The sequence below is a fragment of the Cherax quadricarinatus genome, chromosome 35, assembly GCF_038502225.1.
Source record: "Cherax quadricarinatus isolate ZL_2023a chromosome 35, ASM3850222v1, whole genome shotgun sequence".
In the NCBI taxonomy this organism is placed as follows: domain Eukaryota; kingdom Metazoa; phylum Arthropoda; class Malacostraca; order Decapoda; family Parastacidae; genus Cherax; species Cherax quadricarinatus.
This window is the reverse complement of record NC_091326.1, coordinates 5,254,633-5,270,033: the sequence shown is the minus strand read 5'-3', so window position 1 is coordinate 5,270,033 and position 15,401 is coordinate 5,254,633. Positions and strand designations below refer to the sequence as shown.

The 15,401-nt window shown below is 42.4% G+C and overlaps 1 protein-coding gene across 8 annotated transcripts in view; it reads left to right on the top strand.

The window, feature by feature from the left end:
• The window catches only part of LOC128695158 (epidermal growth factor receptor kinase substrate 8-like), a 175,156-nt gene that overhangs the window by 19,781 nt on the left and 139,974 nt on the right, over window positions 1-15,401 (top strand). Inside the window, exon 1 of one of the 8 annotated variants that reach the window (XM_070091321.1) lies at window positions 7,716-7,739. The exons of 2 other annotated variants lie outside the window; for them this stretch is intronic. The gene's annotated coding sequence lies outside the window, so the exon portion shown is untranslated. Of the gene's footprint in view, window positions 1-7,715; window positions 7,740-13,159; window positions 13,234-14,543; window positions 14,568-14,779; window positions 14,946-15,401 lie in introns of those variants that run through there. 5 more of the 8 variants (XM_070091319.1, XM_070091326.1, XM_070091320.1 and 2 more) reach the window with 5 other exon arrangements.

The window sequence follows — 15,401 nt, the reverse complement described above, 5'->3', positions numbered from 1 at the left end:
CTCCCGAGTACAGTTATTGAGGGTAAAACGTTGTGTAGTTTTAAAAATAGGTTAGATAAATACATTAGTGGGTGTGGGTGGGTGTGAGTTGGACCTGACTAGTTTGTGCTGCTGGGTCTGGTGCAGTGCTCCATCCTTGAGTGGAAGTGGCCAGATTGGGTGGGTCAATGGGCTAATCCGGGGGGGATGTCATTGGTCTAATCCGGGGTGGGGACATGGACCTGCTCCGCATGGGTCAGTAGGCCTGTTGCAGTGTTCCTTCTTTCTTATGTTCTTAAGGTTTCTTTCTTTAAGTGAGGGGTTATGGTGACCTGTTCCAGTCACGGTACAGCGTTTCGCTCTACATTTTAATAGGGTAACTATCCAGAAACCCACGAGAAATGTATATTTTAGCATTAAGCAAATTATAAAAGAAAAAGACACTCGGCCACAACACGTCTGGCGGCGGCGTGTCCGAGGGAGGAAAAGCCAGGCGCCGTTCCAATCTACACTCTTGTAGCACCTGATGTGAGGATGGGTTGTACATAGGAGAAACATGAACAAATACTCGTAGAGTTTTTCTGGGTAGGTAAGGAATGGATAGTAAAGCAGGAGGCTCTCTTCACTTCCTCCAGCCAAACTGTCAGTAAAAATATAGGGCAAAGACAAGTGACATGACGTATTAGGAAATGTGTAAGAAATTTGGAGAGTTTGGGTTAATAATAATTATGAAAGGTTCGTAATAAAACTGATATAGGATTAGTTGACATAACGATGGACATACTGATAGAAAGCCCCTGGTTAGGCAGCCTTAAAAGTAAATTCTAGCAAGGAATGTTTATAGAATTGTTGATTTACAATACGTGGATTCTGAAGTTTACAATCCTTGACATTAACAATCTGGTTTGATTGACATTTTTTTTTTTTGGGGGGGGGGAAGACAGATTGTTATAATGTTTGTAGTAATTTTATTACAAAATGCAATTATTATTTCAAGTAATACAATAATTACTACACATAATATAAATACTACAGCAAAAAACGAAGTTTGTGATTAATAGCCTCCTTCACCTTTGTACAGAGGGAGAGGGAGGGTCAGGCTTTCAGGAACCCTCTTGTAACATGCTGAGTCTTAGTGCTGTATGCAAAACACCCACAGGGGGAGTTAAATGATAGCTTTAGGACTTTCATGTTGCAATCAACACATCATGAGCTTGCAATGTTGCAGAAATGAATTCGAAGTCCAGGTAGATTAGTTCTAGGTAGAATGATTCTAGATTGAAACATTGCAGGCTCCTGATGTGTTGGCAACAATAAAGACCTAGACCTGGTTGTTTTGCATCTTATATAGCGTGTTCGTGATTATTGCTTAGATTTATAACGCCTGGGGAAAGGTAGGCAATCAGGTTTGATCCAAGAGAGTAGTTCCAAATCATTGGATGAAGAGCCCTTCCCTGGCAAGGAGAAATATGCAGTAGAGCAGTCAACTTTACACCCACCAGTCATAATTCTGACTGAAAATAATTCAGCGGAATCCAATTTTATTGCATACCAGACTTGGGTAGAATTTGCTTTAATTCCACTGGTTACCGTGGGTAAGACGGGGGTTTGAGCCTTCGTTTCTTATATACGGGTGAGGTGATGAGAAAGAGACGTGGTTGTCCTTGTGTATACAGTATGAACACAGCTGCCAGGAATGTGGCACGTTGTGTGTGTGGGGGGGGGGAGGAGGTAGCTGGCTGGTTAAACTGTTCCCCTCTTCACATCCTTTCACCAAAAAAGCCGCACTTAAAAGGAACCTTATTAAGACGATTCGGTCTGTCCTGATTCATTATCAAGTCATTTGACAAAGGTTGTTTTACCAAGTAGGGGTTTTTGGCGAGTTGTTCTAAAATGTTCCCGCATCCTTTCAATCCATCCTTCACCTCTCATCCATCCTCTTCAGTCAGTCCTTAACCTTCCAACTGCAACATACACCAGACAAATGAATTTCAGTCCATAAAGATTTGATGAAGAGAACACATCGACTCCAGGCCGAGGGACTCATTACCTCAAACTTCTCCTCATCTTCCACCTTTCTCTACATTGGACTTAAGAAAGCCACTTCCTGGCGAAATGTTTCCAGAATAAAGATTCCCAGATGTTGCACAAGTCTCATTTATCATAGTTGTACAGCGTCTGGGGAATGGGAAATGACGAGGTTGATCCCTGGAAGGGGAGGATACCCCCACTTCCTTACTTCTTGAGCTCTTCAACATCAAGACAACCCCCCATCCTTTATAAAGGGTTAAGGTGAAGGAGCTAGAAAATGTCCAGTGTAAGGTGAAACAGATGGGAGGAGGAAGAGGAATCCGAACAGATGAAAGAGGGATGAACCGTAGGCATCTTACACCGTCAGGGCAAGGAAGCCTTGTAAATTGCTGAATTCATATATTGCTTCCCAATTAGGTACGAATGGAACGAAACCACGTCCGTCGATGGAAAGTTAGAGGTGGCAGGTTCAGGAGTCAAAGTTAGACTTCCGCAAGCTCTGCTAGCTAATAACATTTAGTCACGCATACGTGAACTTGAACACTCTTCATTGTGTTGTGTGTAGCCATACAGGAACCCCCGAGTGGATGTGTGGGGAAGGGGTGAGAAGGTGCATGCAAGTGGTGGGGTGGAAGCAACATTACAGGGCGAGTCAGTGGGGGTGCATGCAAGTGGTGGGGTGGAAGCAACGTTACGGGGCGAGTCAGTGGGGGTGCATGCAAGTGGTGGGGTGGAAGCAACGTTACGGGGCGAGTCAGTGGGGGTGCATGCAAGTGGTGGGGTGGAAGCAACGTTACGGGGCGAGTCAGTGGGGGTGCATGCAAGTGGTGGGGTGGAAGCAACGTTACGGGGCGAGTCAGTGGGGGGTGCATGCAAGTGGTGGGGTGGAAGCAACGTTACGGGGCGAGTCAGTGGGGGTGCATGCAATTGGTGGGGTGGAAGCAACGTTACGGGGTGAGTCGGTAGGGAATGTTGTGGGGCGGGGCGGGGCGGTCATGCTCGCCTGTGCCCGTCATGTTTGTAAAGGGAATTATTTTCAGTTTTTCCCGGATATAGCTTTTTTTAGTGTTTAAATTTCCGTCCGGCCGAATGTTTTCGTTTTAAATATGTTTAACAAAAAGTTAGCTTTTCTCTGATAATTCCTCACGTTTATTTATTAGTCCTTAAAATGTTTAATTTACTTTATTGCAATGTGAAAATCATTTACCATTAACACTTTTAAACAATGAAGTGACGTTTTGTTTACTTTTGTATTTTATTAACCATTTTGAAATTTACCGAAGAGACTGCGCTGCAACACTGACTTTGTGTGAATTGATAGATTCACCTTCTTTTCCGGAATGTCATCTATTTTTAAAATTTTAATATTGTGTGTGTGTGTGTGTGTGTGTGTGTGTGTGTGTGTGTGTGTGTGTGTGTGTGTGTGTGTGTGTGTGTGTGTGTGTGTGTGTGTGTGTGTGTGTAAGTGTAAGTTAGGGAGAACGGAACACGCTACCAAGGCAAGATGTACAGAGTTTGATAGTGTAGTTTTCACACTGTAAACACTGCACCACGCCCACTTTCAAGCTAAGCTGGTGGTGGTGCTGGTGGTGCTGGTGCTGGTGGTGCTGGTAATTCACCACACACCATGAACTGCACCACCCGCTGTTATATTTACGAGGACGCGCAGAACTCGTAGGAGGTATGCAGTGCCTTTGGAATTAAGAGATAATAATTTTTGATCCAAGGATGTTGGTAGCTTCAGTTCCTTGAATGAAGAACTCTTCATCACCACGGTACCTCTTGAAGGGCATTACCCTAACTTACAATAAAAGAAATACTATTTGTATGTTTATTACTGCTTTGTATGTTTATTACTGCTCCTGCTAATTCTGTTACTTCGAATTTATTTTTTTTTCCTCCCCCCTCCCTCTTTCCGACATATCTTCTGGTATTCTCTGCTTTTTCACACCTAGTTGTGACTTGGGAATAGTCCAGGAAGGACCGAAACGTCGTCAAAATTTTCTCTCCTGAGTGAGGATCATTTGTGAATTCGAGTTACGATACTGACTTCTTTTAATATAGGTATTCTTAAGTGAGGATAGGTTGTCAGCTCTGTCGGTAACGTGTTTGAATGTCGTGCAAGTGGCTGGTCGTGCCTTAAAGTGAGCGAGCTCCAGCACATTCACCTTCACCCGTGACGTGTATGTCTTGCAAGAAAGTGACACCAGCTTCCGCGCCCCCCTCCCTCCCCTCTCGCTCAAACTTTCTGCGAGCGAGTGTGGGAACATTGCAAAGTGTGTTGATAGTTTTAGTCATTTATCTGGTGCAGTGACAATGGCTTGACTACTTCTGGCAGGCTTTCTGACTGGCTATGGCTGGCTGGTTGTTGGCTTTGGTTGTGTACAAACCAGGTACCTGTATACAATACCAGGGGTACTGGATGAGAAGTTCGGTTCGGGCGCTAGTAAGGAGATACTACAATCCTTTTAGAACAGCAGAAGACACGGTTCGAGCGCTGGCACTTGTGCCTAGTGCTACTGGTAGCGGGGGAGACTGGTAGAGAGGTGACCACACCTAAGGGTATACAGCGCCTGAAGCGTTAGCGTTGGTAGAGATGGGCGTGTTTTGGGTTGGGGTGGATTGGGGGATAGGAGGAGGTTATAGGTGGTAAGGTTTGGTCGATGGGAGAGTTAGGTGGAGCGGTTTAATGACAGGTATTGCGTGGGAAGCAAGTTCTTGCGAGTGGCTTGACTGGTGCAATTGCTTTCTGTCTGGGTGTTGTTTTACCTAATTTTTTTTTATTGCAAATGACTTTCATTCAGTGCGCGTTGATTTTATGCAGTCGGTGAATGAAAATACTTTACATATACTTTTTGTGGTTAACAATAAACACAAATGCACAGTGGGCTTTATCAAGTAATAAGCAGATCTACCTGGGTAAAGAGTACATGAGTATATATACAATGGAGAGTCAGGTGGAGAATGTTGGTGAGGTTGTATCTGAGACGGTCCTGTAGGTTAGATACCTCACCAACATTCTCCACCTGACCCTCCACACTATATATACACCTGTACTCTTTATCCAGGTACATCTTTGTGTTACTTGATAAAACCCCACTGTGTGGGTGAAACGTAGTCAATAAAAGATCACATTATACTGCATTTGTTTATTTTTTTATTGTGTCGGTATTTTATACCTTTTATCTCCATTCTGATGATGAGGTTAAGAATAGGCGACGTGTGAAGATACGCAATCTGTCTCGCTCTACCCGGGTACCACACCGCTGCCGCCATTAACAGTCACTCTTATGAATTGTAAGCTAGTTTGAGTTTAAGTATTATTTACATATAACATTTGTTACAATGAGGACACAGATGTTACTTGTACATTATTGGGTTATCCTAGGATAAATATAAATGTCAATGACTTATTCCCATGAGGCTCTCTGGCCAAATTTCCCTGAGCTGACTGTCTTGGGTTCCAGACAGGGGCAAATGTTAACTAGGTGCAGACATCGTAAACGACAATTTCTCGTGGGAAAAAGTGTCTGGAAGTAACTGTAGTAGCATTAAGGTAATATGGAGAGGACGTATGGTGAGGTGGGTGGTGAGGTGGGTGTGGGAAGGTGTGTACTGTTAGGTAGCGGTGTCTTCCAGGTCACCCCACGCTTCTCCCTGGGTTGCCGGGGGGAGGGGGTTGCCATCGAAGATGATTTAAGTAAATGGTTTACTTTCTCGTATGTCAGCCTGGTTTGTACCCGAGATTACACACGTAGGATCATCAATATTCGAATTGATGAGTATCATTTAGTCTGTCATCGATATAGAGGACCTCTCCTCATGATTGATGCCTTGATGCAGAAGAGTTCTTGATCCAAGCAATAGGAACTACCTCTGAAATTTTATTACTTAACTATCCTCGTGCACTGTCATGACTTACGGGTTTAACGCTTCTCCCATGATTATAAGAGGAGGAATAGGGAGCTTAAAAAAGTGCATTGGGGGACACTCATATTTATTGTATAGTTTCAATAACCATGAGCATTTGTGGCTTCGTTGGTGCCTGTCAGAATTAAGATTGGCCACAATAGTAAGTGACAAAGTACACAATGACTGAGAAAGCTCTTACTGTCAACAGTGTCTAAGGCCTTTTAGAGTATAACGAATAGTTCCAATCTATATTAATTTTTAGCGTTGCGTAAGTTGGTTTACCAACTTATGATTTCTGGGTGTCTCAAACTTTGTGTTATCTAGTTTAGGAAGGTTCTAGTTCTTACCTGTAAGTTGGTTTCAATTGATTTCGGCGGTGCTGCCCCTGTCGTCAGGTTCTAGACCAAGTCTCCGGCCTTTTTTCCCCTCTATTATTGATAGTTTTGGTAGATTTTAGATTGAGGAATCTTCCCCCTTTATCGATTGGTGTTATTTAGGCTTCCCCTTTCTATTCTCGACCCACGCTCTACCCCTCGACCCACGCTTCCTCCTCGACCTCGACCAGTGCTCTTCCATCTTTGCAGGGACATTACACAATGACCACTAGTCATCTGTTTTGGATGAAGGCTGAAACAAGACACTCCAGCGATTGATCGAAGGTTGAGATTTGCTTATAAAAACTCCCGCTACTTATCTAATAGTTAAGATAAACCCAATTACTACTCTATATAGCAGTACGACTCCCAGTTAAGTACCTTTGTGTTCAGAACGATCATAAGCTGTTGTACTTAGTACCACCCAAAGGCGAGGAATTCTTATCTTCAGCATGTAAATTATGACACATGTTAAGTAAGAGTTATAAATTCATGAGTCAGCTTGGGCATTTGTTTCCGGGAGTGTTGACAGTATTAATGTCTTGGCGCCCTTCATTCTTGGGTATGTGGTTATCAGTATTCTCAGTGGGGCACACTTGTCACACAATGATGCGCTCCTCGTAGTCTACGCTGCCTATGTTTCAAAACTCACCACTTCACCATAAGGTATTTAAGGTATTTCCTAGGCTGAAACTTTTTTGAAACTTTAAGATAAAAAAAATCCTTAATCTAACGAAATAATAGTGAAAAAATTTTGTTTACAACTTAAAAAGAAAAGGTATGCGGTACAAATTTGTAACCATATTTAATTATCTGTATGACATCTTAAACCCGAAGTTGTCATACAGCACCGCGGGGAATAAGAGACATTTAGGTTTGATCCAAGAAAGGGGAGGACTTTCTTTGGCCAAGGGGCCCCTCCCCGGCATCAAGGAATCTCCCCTTTGACGGGGGTGATTCTACTTTGCGGAGTAGTAAGATCATTGAAAAGTTCTTTGTATTACGGTATAGAATTCACGTGGGTTATTGAGTGTAGGGAGTGATGGAGGCTCGAACCTCCTGTCCTTTAATCGAGGAGAGATATCTGACCACCTGGACTATTCGTCATCCCTACCATTATTTAATTTTAAAATACTAAAGCTGGTAATGCCCATTTATTTTACTGATGATTAAGACAAAAATGACATCGTGTTTTCGTTAAGAACGTTGAGAGTATAATTGTCAAGTCTGGTATGTAAGTGTATCTTATCTCTTATCTCTTTGGCAATCTTGTGAGCTGAGAGAGCAGTATCAAAGCTTCCATCACGGTCATTCAAAAGTTTGGTTCCTTGTAAGTACAAGTGTTTGCAATTTTCCAAGATTAAAGTTACAAGTAATTAGTTACAGTGCATCGGCAGCCTACGAAAGTTCCTTCGAGGGGAGATGGACGCCTATTAATATCGGTGAATGGCCCTCTATCCAAGGATTTTGAATTGTTTCCCTTACTCTTGGGTCAATTATGATTACCTCTTACCAAGGCGCGTTATAACTTACGTCTTTAGTGCTTTCTAACGAGTAGAAAAATTTATTATTATTATTATTATTATTATTATTATTATTATTATTATTATTATTATTGAACTCTTACGAAAGTATCTTTAGAGGAATGACATGTGATATTAAGAGGCTCTTTGATTCAGGAATAATGTTGAGGAAACGTGATTCCCTGCCATTCCCCGGGCACTGTATGGCACCTGCAGGTTTAGTGCTTCCCTATGAAAAAAATATATATAAATTTTATAATTGCCAAGGTGTCTGTCAGGACCTCTGGTAAATTTTAACAGGTCTTTTTGCTTTTCAGGATTTAATGGGTTTTTAATTGATATTGGTTATTTTAATTTCGTCATGTATATTGAAGAATTGAGACACTTATGCAACATATGGGAATCTTTATTGAAGAAACGTTTCGCCACACAGTGGCTTCATCAGTCTTATGCAAAGTAGGAAGGCATAAGGAGAGGAGTTTGAGGTAATCAGTCCCTCAGTCTGGAGTTGATGTGTTCAGTCCATCAATCCATTTGTCATATATATTGTTTGGTGTGTGCTTGTTAGTGTGATTGTTTAGCTGCATGTAACTTTGTGTGGAATGAACTGAATGATCTTGTAAATCAAAGCATTGTCTACATTTTTACAACGTCCGTCCACTTTGTTATTGGCTGGGTGAAGGAGAAGTTCCACCATAGCAAATGATCAGATAATCTTTGTTTTTTACCTGTGATTTATTACTAGATTTTATCTGCCATTTTTACCCTTATTATGAAGCGCTAAAACAATGATGGTCATTCGGCGTAGTGAATGGTGGCGGCTTGACTCCTAGTGGGCTAATTGAGGTCCGTTCTCTGATCAGCGAGACTTGTTTATTTTCCTTGCCAAACTATAGTATTTGGCTGATGTTATGGTTAGTGTACTCTTAACAGACATGTTCGAGGGTAATTTCTGCTTTACAGGTTCTACTGATTCCCTTCGTTCGCTGCCAGATGGTGCACTGTTCCCTGCCCAGGTGGCCACGTTTGTTACTTTCCACCTGCTGGGATTAAACTCTAGTAACAGTAAAGAACAAAAAGGCACAATACCATGGCTGGAACAATACACAAATAGCCCGCACATAGATAGGAGAGAGAGGAGCTTACGACGACGTTTCGGTCCATCTTGGCACATTTACAAAGTTACACTAACAGAAAAGAGTGAGGAATCCTCTAGTAACAATTATTTCGACTATTCCTCTTGTCCAGGTCCTACAATTTCCTGCAACCCTTTTTTTTATTGTTCGTGTTCGTATATCTCTCTCTGATTACCCGAGTTTGCATGGGTCGAGCTCTAGCTCTTGATCCTGCCTCTTCCGACCTACTGACATGATTGAATCTCGTCATATCTATTTTTGAACTCTTGTAAGGAGTTCACTTCACCGCTGTCATTGCTTAACTCATTCCACTCGTGTCATTCTCCTGGTATCTCTTCCTTTTGTTCTCATTTCAGCTATATTAACAGTTTGTTCATGAACATTTTCTTTACCGTTGAAGATTCTTGTTAATGGTGTTAAGAAATTCTTATCGTATTTGATCTTATAAGTGGTATCTTATCTCCTCTTATCCTTAAGTCTACCAACGAGGGCATTTACATTGTCTTCAGTATTTTTTGACAATTCCGATATATTTACTCAATCTATTTTGTTGCAATACACTGTAATCTGTATGTACCAATTTTGATTATCAGAGAGAGAAAGATTGAGATTGGGGGAGGAAGGGGAAGAGAGATATGAGATGGAAGGGGGGAGGAAGTGATAGATGGAGACGGGAAGGGAAAGGGGGTGAAATGAGAGGAGGGAGGTGAAGAGCTGGTGTGGGAGGGGATAAGGATGAGAGGTAGTAAGGAGGGCTTGGGCAGGTCTGTCGGGTTTGCGGCCTGACGTCACCTGTCATTTATAGCACAAATTAAAAGTGCCACTTAGACAGCTGTGCCTGTTACTCTTACTTTAAAAAAAAAATGCGCGAAAACCTAGGCAACATAGATATCCTTGGCCTGCTAACCTTCCAGGAAATGTCGCATGCTTTCAGTTTTGACAGAGGAGTGACGTCTGTCTGTGTTTGCGAGTGTGTGTGTCTGTGTCCGGGGCGCGCGCGTGTGCTTGTCTGTCTCGGGGAAGGGACAGCAGCAGTGACTCCGTCTATATTCTTAGCTTGACCTAACACTCCCCAGTCCCACACTTCTCAACTTTCAGCTTTGATAGTATGATGAAGACATCGCTGGCTTGGAGGCTTATAGTTCGTGATTAATAAAATTTAATTTGAACTTTAACCCCCCATTTTTTCTTACCCCCGGCAAGAGCTGTCAGCTGTCCTCATGTTCACTGGTACCTCCAGATATAAAAATATATAGATCATGCAGAAATGGCTCTGACATACATCAAAACGCCAAGGTCTTAAAAGATAAATAATTTTCATTGATAATCCAAGAAAGTTCGTGATGAATGGTTTGAAAAACCGACAAGTTGAAGATTGAGACACTTATGCAGCATATGGGAATCTTTATTCAGGAAACGTTTCGCCACACAGTGGCTTCATCAGTCCAATACAAAGAGGAAGGCGTAAGGAGAGGAGGAGAATGAGGTAATCAGTCCCTCAACCTGGAGTCGATGTGTTCAGTCCATCAATCTTGTAGAATGTACAGCATAGGGCCGTAGACGTGGCTTATATACTGTAGTGAGGTGAGGTGAAGCAGGCGGAGGCGGGGTCATAGTGGTACCATCCACTAGTCGAAGTAGGTCTTCGTCCAAAGGTTGAACAAGTGTTGAAGAATTCTTTCAAACCATTCATCACAACTGTCAGACACTGCAGCATCATGGGATCTTGTTACAAAGAATTCTTCAACACTTGTTCAACCTTTGGACGAAGACCTACTTCGACTAGTGGATGGTACCACTATGACCCCGCCTCCGCCTGCTTCACCTCACCTCACTACAGTATATAAGCCACGTCTACGGCCCTATGCTGTACATTCTACAAGATTGATGGACTGAACACATCGACTCCAGGTTGAGGGACTGATTACCTCATTCTCCTCCTCTCCTTACGCCTTCCTCTTTGTATTGGACTGATGAAGCCACTGTGTGGCGAAACGTTTCCTGAATAAAGATTCCCATATGCTGCATAAGTGTCTCAATCTTCAAGAAAGTTCGTATATACTCAGTTTGAGAGCTCTCTGGGACTACTAGCACAACTGTTGTTTTTGGGTTAGTTTTAATGCACGAGCAAATGGTAATGTTCATCATCAGCAAATTTGCTGATGACACCTAAATAGGCCGTCCAATTCATTCTAATGAGGACACTAGAGCACTCCAGGATGATTTGAATAGACTGATGCAATGGTCGGAGAAGTGGCAGATGCAGTTTAATATTGACAAATGCAAAGTTCTAAATGTTGGACAGGTAAATAACCATGCCACATATAAACTAAATAATGTGGATCTTAATACTACTGATTGCGAAAAGGATTTAGGAGTTCTGGTTAGCAGTAATTTAAAACCAAGACAACAATTCATTAGTGTTCGCAATAAAGCTAACAGAATTCTTGGCTTCATATCTAGAAGTATAAATAATAGAAGTCCTCAGGTTGTTCTTCAACTCTATATATCCTTGGTTAAGCCTCATTTAGACTATGCTGCTCAGTTCTGGTCACCGTATTACAGAATGGCTATTAATGCTCTGGAAAACGTACAGAGGAGGATGACAAAGTTGATCCCATGTATCAGAAATCTTCCCTATGAGGATAGACTGAGGGTTCTGAATCTGCACTCTCTCGAAAGGCGTAGAATTAGGGGGGATATGATCGAGGTGTATAAATGGAAAACAGGAATAAATAAAGGGGATGTAAATAGCGTGCTGAAAATTTCCAGCCAAGACAGGACTCGCAACAATGGTTTCAAGTTGGAAAAATTCAGATTCAGGAAGGATATAGGAAAGCACTGGTTTGGTAATAGAGTTGTGGATGAGTGGAACAAACTCCCGAGTACAGTTATTCAGGCTAAAACGTTGTGTAGTTTTAAAAATAGGTTAGATAAATATATGAGTGGGTGTGGGTGGGTGTGAGTTGGACCTGACTAGCTTGTGCTGCTGGGTCTGGTGCAGTGCTCCATCCCTGAGTGGAGATGATCAGACTGGGTGGGTCCTTGGGCTAATCCGGGGGGGGAGATCATTGGTCTAATCCGGGGGGGGGACATGGACCTGCTCCGCATGTGTCAGTAAGTCTGTTGCAGTGTTCCTTCTTTCCTGTGTTCTTATGTTCTTATGTCTTTTACCTGTGAGGTTGTTGCAGTTGGAAAGTATACAGGGAACCAGCCTTCACAGTTCCTGATTAGCCGAGCGGTGTTACATACGTTGGACTTTGGTTGTTAAGCACCAACAACTTGATTGAACAGGCCTAGTCTAGGACCAGCCCGAGAGGACAGTGACGTCCGGAAACGACTACAAGAACATAAGAAAAAAGGAACACTGCAACAGGCCTATGCGAGGCAAGTCCAATTCTCCCACCGGCTTAAGCTCACTGACCTAGTGACCTGAAGCTCACTGACCGTCTGACCTCACTGACCTAGTGAGGTCAGACACGTCACTTAAGGGAGGAGCACAGCATCCGACCTAGTAGCACAAGCACAAGCTACAGGTAACCTGGCTTCCGCCCGTGGTATTTTTTTTTAAATTCTTGCTAGCCATGACGTCACGGACTCCCGTATGCCCTCACATGCACCTAAGGCAGTTGGGAGGACAGATGATGCGGACGGCAGGCTGGGCTTCAACGTGCATTTATCCACTATATCACTGTATAATAGCCTACGTGTTTCAGTCATAATCACTCCCTCTAAGAAGAACCTGACATAATTGTACCCCTTACCCCTACTCTGGGTTGCGATGGGAAAGTTTGAAGGGTTTGTCCTGGGGATGGGGCGACTTTTCTCCAGGTGACACATTCCACAATACTTGTCCAAAAGCCTAGCATCCCCAGGCATAACAGATTGTTATATTTTCTTTCATTTAAATTTGCTGTTACTTAAGACCATAATGATGTTGAACGCATTATTGATATTTTGTGGGTATGAATGTACGCAAATAACCTGGGGGGGGATATACATACACACAGCCGTGTGTATGTATATCCTTGACTGTAATCTTGAAGTTCATTAATACTTTGTTTCTGCAGTTTATATAGATGTACGTTTATATGCATCTTGGTGATAGATTCATGTTAAAAATTGTATTAGACAATTTAGGGGTAATGGAGATTTAATATTAATATATTAGAAATTATGCACTAATATATTTGTTCTTTTCTAGGGTGAGTGAAGGTGGCCATCAGGTTGTGGCAACTGCCAGGGGTTTAGCACATCAGGGTTTAGCACACTGCTAGGGTGAGTATTGTCACATTACCAGTGTGAGTGGTTAGCAGGGTGTGGCAACACTACCAAGGTGAGTGTCAACGCAGGTGATGGTGACTGCTCCAGTAGTGATAACATTACGTGCTTGTCTATCATCTTATTTGCTGTATATCCTTTTACTTGTAATATTCAGGTGCACATGCGTCGTATTTGTGTTTCGGCATGTTGATTTGTGGTGATAAATCTACGGGTCTTGGTCCCACTTTTAAATTTCAATGAGAAATAGCCTAGTTGCATCTTTAAATTCCTTGTATGTCGTGCTTCACCGTGCCGTTGTCCATATCACCCCTCATTTGGGGGTTGTGATATCAAACAAGGCAAAGTTGTCTTTTTTATCCACCCAGTCTACATAATAGTTTTGTTTTCGGTTATATCTTCGGTTTTACGGTCTGTACTTGCAAAGTTTTGCCAAAGATGTTTGCGCAGGTAGTCAGACTCTGAACTCTCGTTTTACCTTCACTTGGCCAGCATTACTGGTTTCTGAATACTTGTCCTTATACCTACTCTCGAAGCTGTGTAAGAGGGGTGGATGAGGGTGAGAACAGTTGGCATCTAGTCCTACTGTTTGATGCTTGTCAACATTCATTAATAATTTCTTAGCATCATCTCTGGTTATATCAGATGGGTTGCTGCTGCCTTGGCGGAAGATTCGTCTGTAAAAACTTGCATTTTTGGTCACAGTGGTGCCTATGCTAACCTTCCTATGGTGTATAAATATACAGTACCTAGTTGGATGAATCTTATTGTAGCCAGCTGGCCCAGTGGCTAACACGTCGGTCTGGAGTTTTATGACTCTGATCGCGGGTTCTATCCCTACCCGTGCCATGGCCTGCTATAAAAGCAGTGACATCATTGAATGGTTAGTCATGTGGTTTACTTTGACCCAGTGGTTTACTCTGAATGGCAAACCTACTGCTGCCAAACATGCTTAGCATTATCAGTTATCCTCCATATAATACATTGCTTTTAATGTCCGTTTAGATAATTTATATTGATTAATAGTCTAGCTAATACTAGGTCTCGTAAGGTTGCCATCTCACTAGAGTTGATTGTTTAATGTGTCGATGTATAAAAATAATCCCGTCATCATACAGGAATTTGTGCGCGCGCACAATTGGTCTTGTCAACTAACACATGTTGGTATGTTGGCCGCTCATTGCTCTTATCTGCACTAACTTATCTGATAAGGGCCTCACGTACCCCTGCCGCCCCTTTACCACCTAGCCATCTACCTGGTTTACAGTGTAAGAGGCTTATAGTAAAGTGCTTCATTGTTGAGAGGTCAGGTCGACCTGGGTCACTATTCAGTGAGTGAATCTTAAGAGTTTTTTTTTTCACCTACCAAAAAAACTGAACTTTTCAGATTTAATCGGGCTGTGTGACTGATAAGATAAACAATTTCAGGATGACTTTATTGCAGTTGTGAACCAGCCAGAAGTTTGGTAACTAGTGTATTGCATTATTTCTCGGCGTAAGAGGTTAAGGGTGTAAGTGCGTATTCCAAATGCAGTAAATTAGCTAGATATTTGATGGGATGTTCGAGTGTCGGACGAGGCGTCCGTTTTAGCGGGTGCTTGCTGTAGTTATCAGGACATCTGGTGAGTACCTTCGTCAGTGTGGCTGCAGCAACACCAGCTGGAGGTGACCGCCGCCACCCATTACATACTCCAGCAGTGCACACAAAGGTAAACCGCATTGTATTTAAATCTTTACCTTATTCTGCGGCACACAGTTATCCAGGAGGCCTACTCAGGTGCTGAAACACAAGTAACATCACCCACAGTGTGTTGGCTTGTGGTGTGAAGTGTCTGTCTTTTTTTTTTTGTGAGCCTACTGGCATTCAAAATTAATTGGAGACGTTTTTGTATTTGGAAAGAAGAGTGGCACTTATTTATTAATTGGTATTTTAGTGGTGATTTTGGAAACAATTAACGTAAGTGTACCATCCTCGTAATACTACCACCTATTTCATAATTTGTAAATTGTCAAGCGAGTTTTTAGTTATATTAAAATAGAGAAAATCGTTAAATGATATAATGTTGGCACAAGGATTCGGTGAAAGTCTTATTGACTTCAGTAATGGGTAGAAGTGTTCACTGATTACAATTGTTTAGAGCCCCGAGTCACTTGAGGAGAGACTC